This window comes from Triticum dicoccoides, chromosome 2B, assembly GCF_002162155.2.
Source record: "Triticum dicoccoides isolate Atlit2015 ecotype Zavitan chromosome 2B, WEW_v2.0, whole genome shotgun sequence".
In the NCBI taxonomy this organism is placed as follows: Eukaryota; Viridiplantae; Streptophyta; class Magnoliopsida; order Poales; family Poaceae; genus Triticum; species Triticum dicoccoides.
The window spans coordinates 408,229,135-408,241,765 of NC_041383.1; the positions used below are offsets into that span (position 1 = coordinate 408,229,135).

Here is a 12,631-nt window from a genome sequence, read left to right on the forward strand (position 1 = left end):
GTCTGGTTGTCGATGTGCAACTACGAAAGCATGGTTGTGCGACTTTGCGTGGCTTCCTAACGACCATAGCGGTCCAGCTCCATCACCGGAAAAAAGGAATTGGAGGAGGTAGTGGAGGTGCTACTCCGACTCCACGACCAAGGACTCCCCTGGTGACCTACTAACCCATCCACAATGGATCTAGCAGTCAGACCTTGACCACCGCTGTAGGCGTGTTGTGGACACCTGCTCACAAACTACCCCTACGAGTAGGATGTGCAACTTCGGCGGCTGCCCTGACCAACTACTTGGCAGTCAATGTGCTACTATGTATGCTTAGGTGTGCAACTATGTACTGCTTTCTGTGAAGCTTGTAATTCCTCTCTGTGCAACTATATATAACAAGTGTGCAAACTATTCTAACTTGCATATCTTTCGATTAGAAAAGAGAGGAAACGGACAAAATTGAGCTCTACTGAGTAGCAGTTCCAACGAGCGGTATCGTAATGATAAATGCAGTCTAAGCAATAAATAGATGGATCAAGTTGCATCGACTACAGATCCATGGAGTTTTGAAAAGTACGATCCTAAATTCATACCATTAGTGACAAAAAAATCTTTAGAACTTCAATTATTTTCATTGATTCAACTAGATGTAATGAGCACCAACCAAAACCAAGAGGAACTAGTAACTATACCAAGTAGTCTTCAGTAATTCTTACTTACAAGAACTAGAAATTCCTTTGATTCAACCCAACCAAACACATCTCATAATTCAACAAGCGCAGGAAGCCATTGGTACTCAAGGGACCAACTAATCAGGGAAACCCCTGATCCCATCAAAGTCAATTAGCCTCAGCGTTGAAGTCATACCTGGCAGCAAACCTCCATTGAGGATGGATCTGGATGCAGCAGCGCATACGCACAACTCGAATGGGAACATAGCAGCAACCACACACGCGCACAGGCTTCCTTCTCACTGAAATTTCTTCAGTTCCTCGAACATCAGAGGAAAAACAAAACTCAAGGCCGCATCCCACTTCAAATTACATAGCTCCATGGATGGGCTCAATTTTTTTCTCACTAAATTCCATAGAAGGCAGACACGTACCATGAAAGGATGTAGAAGTACGGAGCACCGGCTGTACGGGTGAGCTTGTAGATTGAGTGCTTGCTGAAATTCGTGGATAGGGGAGACACCTTCTTCGCTCTCGCACGGACTAATTAGCAAGGAGGCGAGGGAAGGGCCGTTCGCGGAGGACCGACGGCTAGATGCAGAAGAAAAGGCGAGGTGGCGGACGGGAGACGGCGGCGTCGAGGCGTGGCAGGCGAGATGCCGCAACCGTGGTGGGCCGCGTCGGCCGAGGCGAGGTGGATCGGCAGCGGCGGCCGGCACAAGTTGGGGCGGACCGGCGGAGGCGGCGACAAATGCGAGGGAGGTGGGGAGGCGAGTGGATAGCGATGGGTGCGGACGGAAGTGGTCTACTATTTCGCCTCAGTCAGTCGTGTGAGCGTCCCGACCATCTGGCACCTGGCCCACGCGCACGACAATTCGAGCGAGATCGGACGGCCACAAATCGGCCGCCCGGTTCGTTTAGTTAGTGCGCGGCCACTTTTTAGATTTTAGGAAGGTTCATTGTCCTCTAGATTTTAGAGTACAATTCTGCAATATCTTCCTCATCTTCCTCCAGCGACCAAAACTTCGACTACAGAATTGTCTTCCTCCAGCGACCACAATACAGGTACCGTCGAGCAATCGATCAACATCAAGTAAGCTTCATCTGCACGAAATTATAGATCATACCTATTAATGGTTGAATTATAGTCTAGGCAGTCCTGGTCTACATTTTTTTGCCATTACCTCCAAAGGTTTATTTATCTAGAATCATATAGGCATGGGTTCATGTCTTAATAGAAGGCCAGAATCATACTAAAACTATGACATATCCAAGTGGGATTACTTGCTGCGATATAGAGAAGCATATATGATGCATAAGATGTTCATATTATAGATTATACCAATTATTATAGATAAGATCTATTAATGGATCAATAATACTTAAATTATATTGTAGGTAGTGCTAATCTAAAAAGGTTTCGCATGTTAGCTCACAAGTTTCATCACGAACAAACAAATACAGAGAAACAGACATAGATGGCTTCCATATTTGATCAGCCTCAGATGCTATAGTGGGTTTCTGTCCCCATGGCATCAGCTCCATCTGAAACAAACATAAATTAAGACCAATTGTCAATAAAATTGCATTGATTCATCTACTTTTATTTCATATAATCATGTACAGAAGGTTAATGCCATGGATGTTGCTTCCAGTTTTCACGTTAAGATAATATACTATAGAAGTCTCAAAAACAAATGGGATTGCTTGCATGTAATTATATTACTTACTTTACTAATCAACATTCTGTTCTTATATTTATAGGGCCTCAAAGATTATGGAACATACACCGTTGAATGCATTGACTACACGAAACGAGACATGGACAATCAAAGTCAAAGTTTTAAGACTGGGATGCAATTAACTTATCGACTAATGAGCTCATTAGCACAGATATGATTTTACTGGACAGAAAGGTGCAAGCATATATAATGTCTCTTCAATTTATGCTTTCTAAAGTTTGCTGATGTTTTCTCTTTATGTAGGGCGATGCGATCCATGCTTCTATTGGGAGCACACTGGTCAATAAATTTAAGTCAAAGATTAAAGAGGACTTCATATACATAATTAAGACCTTCAAAGTCTGGGAGTATGAAAAATACCGACCATTGAAGAACAATCTCAAAATCAGTTTTCTTTATGATACAGTAGTGAAGGAAGTGGATGAAGGAAAATCCAAGTTTTTCGATTACCACTTCGAATTTGCTGATGGTGATACCTTGGATAGTAGGGTGAATATTGATAAGACAGTGCTCAGGTATGATCATAATCAATATCGAAGAACAAGCATTGGTGAACTAGCCAGATATTAAATATGATTATGTGCAGATGTCATTGGATTGCTTACTGCAATGAAACAATAGAGCAAGTACAAAAAAAATAAAGGGACGGGCATGGCGCAAACTTCAAACATCCGTGAGATTGAAATCCTTTTACTAGAGTAAGTGATTATATTACTATAGTTTTTTTTGAATTACATAGATGATCTTTATATCACTTTTTCATGATTAAATTCATGCAGTGATGAAAAGATCCGGATCACGCTATGGGGTGATATTTTAGCAAATATGGTGAATGAAAGACTTCCGCACAAACAAACAGTAGTGATTGTCACTTCAAATTTGGTCAGAAAATTCAATGGTGAGGACTATAATCCCTGTGTGTGAACTCAAATCCAAATTACTGACTTTCTTACCAGGGCTATCACTATGCACAACAAATGCATCTAAAGTCTTCCTCAGCCCTGAAATTCCAGAGACAAACCAAATTATTGAGAGGTATGGTATATATATAATAATGCAATTATATATGTTTTTGAAGTTACAAGTTTATGTGGACATGTTGTAATCTATTATAGGTATCGTGAAAGAGATGTTATTCCAACAATGATTGGAATCAACGAAAGCACCCAACGAACAATTGAGGAGCAAATGTTGTACAACAGAAAAACATTGAAGGAAATTATAGAACTGCGATATGCTGATGTTAAAAGAAAGGTTTCTCTCTAACCTTGATCAGCATACTGTCGTGTCTTTATTGTACATTATTATATAATCTCATGTTTTCTCCTTAACCGGAATTTGTATGCACAACAAAAGCAACGATTGATGATATTATAACAGATAAAGGGTGGTGGTACATGGCATGCAAACTTTCCTTTTGTGCTGTAAAAAAGGAACATGATAACTATATTTGCACTTCCTGTCGTGAAGTAGATGAAAATCCACACATGTGGTGAGCATATTGTGAACTAGATTGTATTTGGTGCCATTTGTTTTAATAATATACCAGTAATAACTTGACAATATCATACTAGGTACCTACTTAAACTCAAGGTACGCGATGACACGGAACCACAACTTTTGTGGTGTTTAATGAGGTAGCAAAGAGTCTTTTAGGCAACATGTCTGCATCGACCCTATTAGAGCAGGAGGGATTCAACAACACAGTACCAGATGTTATTCAAACCCTTTATGGCAGAACACTCATATTTCGGCTGAAGTAAAATTCAAGGAATCTACAAGAGTGTATGGAAAATTTTAAAGTGAGTTTCACTTTTGAAGTTGATGACAAACTTGAGATGGAATATTCAAATGAAATGGTTGAAGAGGTATGCACATGCACATTTCAGTATTTTAAATGGCTTATAAAACTATAATACAAGTACACTCTTTATAGAGCATACTGGAAAGGCAAGACACACAAGGTTCTTCAAATTTGGCTATGCACAAGTCCCATAACGAGGTATTCCCACTAATTAATGGTTTTGCTCTGACAAGTGTGCAATTTTTTCTTTAAAATGTTAAAAAAAATATTTTTATTCTTATAGGTGAACCACTCCTCCAAGAATGCAACAAATGATGAGAAGAAGGATATGTGCAGAAAGGAAACCTCAATATCCTCTAACCAAAAGGAACAACGCAGGACAAAGATACAAAAGTCTAGCAAAAGATATGAAAAAGATGTGAGACCGTTTGCTTCCAGAAATAGCAGAAAATCAGTTGTTAAAATTGAAGCTCCTGATGACGAGGTAACAAATTTAAAACATTATCTCCCTGTGTATGCATTGATAATTAATTATGGCCTATTTATTTATGACATAATACAACGCACGGGAAGAGCCAAAAACTTTTTCACAGAAGATAAAAGGAGAGACAAAACAAAAGAGATGTAAACAAGATTTCAAAAGAAAGGCTTCGCAAAAAAGGTTCGTATAGAGAAATTCTATACTGAGATCCTCTTTCAAATTACTTTCCCTCATTACACACACACACACACACACACACACACACACACACACACACACATACTACTACTACTACTATTTTATGACATCGCTGAAAAAACAGGAAAATATATTTGAAAAGGAGGTAGCAAACATTCAAGCTACAGGTTCAGATATAATTACCATAGAAGATGATTCAGATAAAGACTGCAGACAAAACAATACACATGTCAGAAGGCCTACCAACAAGAAACTCAGAAGAGTTGTGAACAAAAACAAATTCAATAGTGAGGTCAAAGAAACTGCAGATCCGAGATATAACAAGGATTTCAGAAACGACAACCACAGCGAGGGATATAAAAATGTTAAGACCAAGGTTGCTTCCGCGAAGTTCAAAAAAACAATACATAACTTCAGCTGAATACATTCCACCTTAAATATCTATTAACAATATGCTCTATGATGTTCATTTTTAATGCGTTGTTAAACTACCGCTATCTTACAGGTACAAGAGGAAGAAAATGACACAAATGATGATTCCGCCAATGAAGAAACCAATAATGAGGTACCATCAAATAAAAGGAAAATGATTTAATTTTAAATATATTATTTCCAAAATATACAATCATTGGTATGAAATAATAATCCATCAGTGTATCGGTCATTTCCCACTTTGGCCTAATATTATGTATGCATTTCATCTTATATATGCATTACATAATACATTGTTAAATTTCCACATTATATCTTACAGGTACAAGAGGAAGGAAATGATACAGATGGTGATTTCACAAGTGAAGAAATCAATAGTGAGGTAATATCAACAAAAATAACAAACACAATTATTTTAAACACTACCATCCTCATACTAAAGCTGGATCAAGGAAAATTGCAGACCTGCGGGAGATGAAATCCATCACCGAATCAATTGCACAGACCACAACATCAACGACACCGTGCAGATCGACCATCTCGCCTCCTAACTGGCGCACCAGATCCCCATTTACCAACCCACAGGAGGTGTACGAGGAGGAAAACTAGCCGCCGTCGATGGGCAACCTGTGGAAGCACCAGGTGCGGGGGTGGCTTCAGGATAGGACGAATGCAGATGGGAGCTATCCAGCAGTAGCAAATTTTCACTGAAGAAGAAAAAAAGGGAAGAAGAAAGGGGATCGGCCAAAAACATTATCACTTGTGTGAAAAAAGAACATCCGGAGAAGTCAAGAAGACTACGGAATAGGCAAGTGAAGAGTAATGTTGGTGGGACCCATGAGACCACTTGCGTACTATGGAAACTTTGTTTTTCAGAGCAACGTACTGTGCAAAGTGTGATGAAACAATCTAACGTCAAAATGTAAGGCGCCCTTGGTACTGTTGGATGTACGTGTACGGAAGCAAACAAACAATAGCAAGGTAATCACTCCATTTCATATTAGTACACCCTCAAAAAATCTACTCCTCCATTTCTAAATATAAGTCTACAAATTCCACTACGGACTAAATATGAAGCATGAGTTAATCTACACTATAAAATATGTCTATATACATATATATGTAGTTCGTATCGAAATATATAAAAAGACTTAAATTTAGAAATGTTGAGAGTATCTGACAACTAAAATATGTCTACATATGATCTGTTTTTAAAACACAGTAAAGATACTAAAGATTACGCTTCTACTATGCTGCAAGTCTATATAAACAAATGATCGATCTCAAAATGTAAGTTGATTTCTCGCAACAAAAAAACAATACAAAAATATTCCAACAACCGTTAACAAATTACTCTTTTCATAAAAAACAACATAATAAAAATGTTTGCAAAAATATACAAAAATAATTTGAATGATACCGTCGATAATAAAACTATAGTTAAAAGTATAATAATATACAATCAATCATAAAAATAAAATTATTATGGAATGAACAATTAGCAAATGAAGGATGAACGAGCACCAATATATTCATATATCAATATAAAAATAAAGCATCAATGAAAAAAATTCAAGAAATTATAATACTTAAAATATGTTGCCACAATTATTCTTAAAATTTAACTTAAAAAAACCTAGCCCGCGCATCGAGCGGGCCACTCTACTAGTTACCCAAACAACGGTGTTTGAAAAATTGATAAAGGAAATTTAGCATGGTGCTTCAAAGGTTCTTATCGATGATAAGAGTACCACAGACATGCTTCGTGATAGCATTGATATGGTCATCAAGTAAGGGGCAGAATTTGGATGCACAAAGGATCCATCAGGAACAACTTGTAGAATAAGTCTTACAATTTCCTCATGGAAGAATGGTTAACCTTGCTAAAAAGGAAACTATAACAATAGGTCCTCCGGCCAGGTGTGCTAGGATGACATCACCTTACCGGGTCATATAAGGACCAATGTTATGACTCTTGGAAAAATGTTCCAACCATCATATCTGACCAAGTTTCAAATCTGATTGGGGTCAGGATACCTCAGACTCAGGATGCCTGTTGAAGAAAGGTGCAACACAAATTAACGAGAAGACATCGTAAGATTCTTGGGAAATGGACTATGAAAACGAGTTCCGAACATGAGTTCATCAGTAAACCATGGAGAGGATGAGGAGGTGGATGATGGACACATCGGCAATTCATCAAGGTTTTAGAAAAAAGAGATGAATTTCCACAATTAAATGAACGAGGTGATAGCATCGGACACACCGAAGTATATAATGAGGTATGTTCGATGAGAACATCCATGGTTAAATATTGAACCAAAAAGCACCTGGAAATATGGACCAAGTAGGACGATCAAAGTTAGAATGGTGATTTCATAGCGAAACTATCGGCTATTCACTTCGAAACAGTAGGGTTGCTAGAGATATTGAATTCTCACAACAGAGTTCATTCAACAGGGGCCAAGAAAAGAATAGTGATGGCGAGAAGCATCACTGCAACAAGAATTTCTTAAGGGGTGGTGAAATTCTCACGACATTCCATACATAAAAGATGGTAATACTCCAAGGTAAAGGAGAACAAATGCTGGATAGCAAGGATCTCAAGGAATACACAAAACACGAACAAGTTTGTGTTGAACGGAAGGCAATAAGGTGGTCGATGATAGCACAAATCATCGAGGGCAAGGATGGTATTTCTCATCATGAATTCAAATGATATCCTGGGAGAGCTCAGAATGCTGATGATGATCACGACACACTTGTCGAGAGATTTCATGAAGATGTAATCGATCGGCGATGGCATCAAGTCAAAGGAATGATGAAGTGAATGGCTATTGGAACCATGGGTACAACACAAACTCGAAATCAAGTTTGTTGTTCAAGGACAAATGATATGTCGAGGAAAATCAACGTAAGCTTAGCTCATCATCGAAACTGGTGCTCCGGGAATAAGGACCAGGTAGCACAGTTAAAAATCATCACGATAATGATATAGCCAAACAGGCTAGGAATGACGTGACCGGGTACAAACCCATAAGTAAAGAAGATTACTAAAAGTTGTTGAACCGTAGTGCGGACTCGGTTCACTATTTGGTGTTCTTAGTTGACGACAACCCAGAACCCAGGAAAAATGGAATCGGGATAGTTGATGGAGAACCCATCAGAAGTTATGCAGTTCCATGATATTCTCGAGATATGATAGTGTAATACTCGACGATAGAGCGGAGTAGAGGATGGACACGTGAAATGATCTGCAGAAGACAAGTACTTCATCTTGTCTGGGAAACGGAATCAAAGGAGAACAATCATGGTCGGAGCCACGGTTGCAAAGGATCAATTCACAGATACCAGATGATAATATATCAAGGAAATAGTTATTATTTCAAGAAGCTTCCATGATAGGATCTACATCGTGTCCATGGGCATGAACTCAAGGTTCAAGGTCGACTCCCACTTCTTTAATGCATGACCTTTCATTCACTGCTCTAGCTAAAATGATTTCAGTGTTGAAACCTACCTCGTGAATTACCAGAGGAGTATGACCCATGAAAACTTTCGGGTTCTCACAGATTAAGGAAGGCATAGGTTCAACCCATCGGGGCATCTTAGAACATATACCATGAACTTTAGGATCAATTAACACGTGCTCAAAGCAGAGCATGGTTGACAAAGGCGTAGGATATAACTTGCCAAAGGCAGAAGACACAATTTACCAAAGGCATTATGTATCAGGTAAAGAACTCACAAGAATTTTGGTTGTGAAGGACACTGTCGGATAATAACCCAGCAATGGGTATGGCGGTCCACAACGGGGCTGATGTGAGTATCGGTACTCAATCAGGGGAAGAAGGAATGCCAAGGCATCAGATTATAGAAACAACTGACTAATTCAAAGTTCAATTGCACAAGAATTATGAATTCCCAGTCAAGGGATCAGAAGCAACGCTCTGATTAGACATGGATAAGTTGAATAGTCTTAGGGGTACACTCGACGACCATCTGATTGGTCGAGAACCAGCTCGAGCTAAAAATGACGGTTGAGCCGGAAAGATAATTCATAAGGATCATTTGATGATTGCGGGCATTCGCAATGTATTGAATCAACAGACTCAAAATGATAAAGACAAAGGATGCCAACGAAGATGACTAGATATATGGAATTAACCATATTGCGGGAAGGTAAGAACTTCAGTAGCAATAAGGTGCTGAGGATTTTTAGAAGGTCGAATAGCATTTCGAAGAATTTTTGTGAATTACATGGATTAACTGGGGATGAGCGGATACTCGGTAAGTGCGAGAAATTATTCGTAGGGTGTATTCATGTGGTAAGAACTGCAAGGCAGTAAGCTCAAAGGATTCTCGAAGCAACGGAGAGCAGTTCAGGGCATCTTGTAATATCAAGATCCATAGGATTGAATGTAAGAATGGCACGTGTATATAGTTATCCATAAGGATATAACAATGGTAGGGGGTTCGTAAGGGCGGTGGGCATAAGTGTCTCAGGAGAACATCGTAGAGTATCTTCGAAATCTTCTGGTGCACTAAGCAATCATCTGGAGTGAGGGCTCTTCGGGAGGAAGTAGTTACGAGAACCTAGAGTCGGCGTTAGTAAAATCATTTAACCCGAATAGAAGAGAGATCAGAATCCCGGAGTATATATGAGGAATAAAAGATTCTAATACCACCCAATTGGCGACGTGGGCCCATGGGCCGCACAGCCAAGTTAGTAAAACAATTTTCATCGACTAGACTCAACTTCGGCCAAGGAGTTGGAAAGGGGGATTCCTATAGGCAGTCGGCTCTGATACCAACTTGTGATGCCCCTGATCCAATCGTACACTAATCATGCACGCAAACGTGTATGATCAAGATCAGGGACTCATGGGAAGATATCACAACACAACTCTAAAAGTAAAATAAGTCATACAAGCATCATAATACAAGCCAGGGGCCTCGAGGGCTCGAATACAAATGCTCAACATAAATGAGTCAGCGAAAGCAACAATATCTGAGTATAAACATAAGTTAAACAAGTTGCCATAAGATGGCTAGCACAAACTAGAATACAGATCGAAAGAGGCGCATGCCTCCTGCCTGAGATCCTCCTAAACTACTCCTGGTCGTCGTCAGCGACCTGCACGTAGTAGTAGGCACCTCCAGTGTAGTAGGAGTCATCGTCGATGGTGGCGTATGGCTCCTGGGCTCCGTCATCTGGTTGCAACAACCAGGTAGAAGGGAAAGGGGGGGGAAGAGGGAGAAAAGCAACCGTGAGTACTCATCCAAAGTACTCGCAAGCAAGGAGCTACACTACATATGCATGGGTATATGTGTGAAGGGCCATATCGGTGGACTGAACTGCAGAATGCCAGAATAAGAGGGGGTAGCTAATCCTATCGAACACTACGCTTCTGGCAGCCTTCGTCTTGTAGCATGTAGAAGAGAGTAGATTGAAGTCCTCCAAGTAGCATCGCATAGCATAATCCTACCCGGCGATCCTCCCCTCGTCGTCCTGTGGAAAATCGATCACCGGGTTGTTTGTGGAACTTGTCTGGGTGTATTTTATTAAGTATCCAGTTCTAGTTGTCATAAGGTCAAGGTACAACTCTGGGTCGTCCTTTTACCGAGGGACACGACTATTCGAATATGTAAACTTCCCTGCAGGGGTGCACCACATACCCCAACACGCTCAATCCCATTTGGCCGGACACACTTTCCTGGGTCATGCCCGGCCTCGGAAGATCAACACGTCGCAGCCCTACCTAGGCACAACAGAGAGGTCAGCACGCCGGTCTAAATCCTATGCGCGCAGGGGTCTGGGCCCATCGCCCATTGCACACCTGCACATTGCGTACGCGGCCGGTGAGCAGACCTAGCAACCTCCATTATGTCGCGTACGCAGGGGACTTGCCTGTTTGCTCTGGCAAGAAGGAGGGGTCGTCAACACCGTAGTCGAACTGCGCAGCAGCAGCGTCAGTCTCGTAGTCTACCGGAGAGAAGAGGGGGAAGAAACAGTAATTACAATGCAAGCATAAGCATGATGACGCATGACATGACAATGAGCGGGGTTAGGTGTGCCCTAACGCGGTAGTAGGTGATACCGGCGAAAGGGGGAAACATCCGGGAAAGTATCCCCGGTGTTTCACGTTTTCGGCCAGAGGAACCGGAGGGGGAAAGTTGCGAGTTCGATAGGTTAGGGATGTGTGGCGGACGAACGGGCTGCGTATCCGGATTCGTCTCATCGTTCTGAGCAACTTTCATGTAGAAAGTATTTCCACCCGAGTTACGGATTAAAAGATATGATTTTAAAAAGAATTTATTAATTTTTGGAATTTAATTAATTATTTAATTTAATTCAAAATTGGATTTATGACATCAGCATGATGTCATGCTGACAGCAGCAGTCAACAGGGGTTGACTGGTCAACCTGACCAGTGGGTCCCACTGGTGAGTGACACATTTTAATTAAACATATTAATTATCCTAATCAGGGTTAATTAGGGGTGGGCCCCAATGTCATTATCTACTTAATTAACTAATTAACTGATCATGTTAACTAGGTAACTAATGTGTAATTAGTTCAATTAGTTGTTTAATTTAATTAATCAAAATTAATTAAGTTAATTATTTCTTTAATCAAGTAATTAATTATTTTTATTTTTATTTTTTAAAATACGTTCTCAGGGGCTGGGCCCCAGCTGTCATAGGCCCCATGGGCCTTAACGGACACGGGCACACATTAACGGGTGATGGTGCGGGCGCCCAAACGGACAGGTGCCCGAGGGGGCACCGAGCAGGCCCGACGCATGCTGGCGCCAGCGCCGGCCGGAGCCAGGGGAGGCGGTGAAGGGGGGGAATGACCGCAGCGGCGGAGGTGGCTGCGGCACGGAGTCGCAGGGCGGTGGTGGACGCCGGTAGGGGGAGGGCTGCACGGGAAGGGCGGCCTGTAGCAAGTGACAGCAAGGGGCTGGCCACGGCGCTGGAGCGAGGCGGCATCAGGGCGGGACAGCGCCGAGCATGTAGCAGCAGGGGCGGGGAACGCCGTGGGACGACGCATAGTGGGACGCGCAGCCGGAGCGAGGCAGTGCACGAGCGGGCGTGTGGGCGTGGTGGACAGGGCAGCCGTGACAACGGGGAAGGAGCAGCAGGGGGAGCAGGGCCGGACGGCCAAGGCGATGGGCGCGTGGGCTCGTCGCGCACGCTGCAGAGCAGCACGGGGCGGGGTCGTTCCAAGGAGCACGACGAGCGGCGGAGAGGGGAAGAGGAGGCTGAGGGCCTCACCATGGGTTGCAGAGGACGGGGCAACGGGGGTCGAGGA

At 41.8% G+C, this 12,631-nt stretch overlaps 1 long non-coding RNA gene across 2 annotated transcripts in view; it reads right to left on the reverse strand.

Moving 5' to 3' along the window:
* The window catches only part of LOC119363934, an 8,429-nt gene extending 2,308 nt beyond the window's left edge, over positions 1-6,121 (reverse strand). Inside the window, exons 1-5 of one of the 2 annotated variants that reach the window (XR_005174526.1) lie at positions 5,779-6,121; positions 3,352-3,399; positions 2,093-2,201; positions 1,091-1,760; positions 853-967 (exon numbers count right to left, since the gene is read on the reverse strand). This is a non-coding gene — a long non-coding RNA (uncharacterized LOC119363934). Of the gene's footprint in view, positions 1-852; positions 968-1,090; positions 1,761-1,965; positions 2,202-3,351; positions 3,400-5,778 lie in introns of those variants that run through there. The other variant, XR_005174525.1, reaches the window with a different exon arrangement.
* Positions 6,122-12,631: the final 6,510 nt, after the last annotated feature.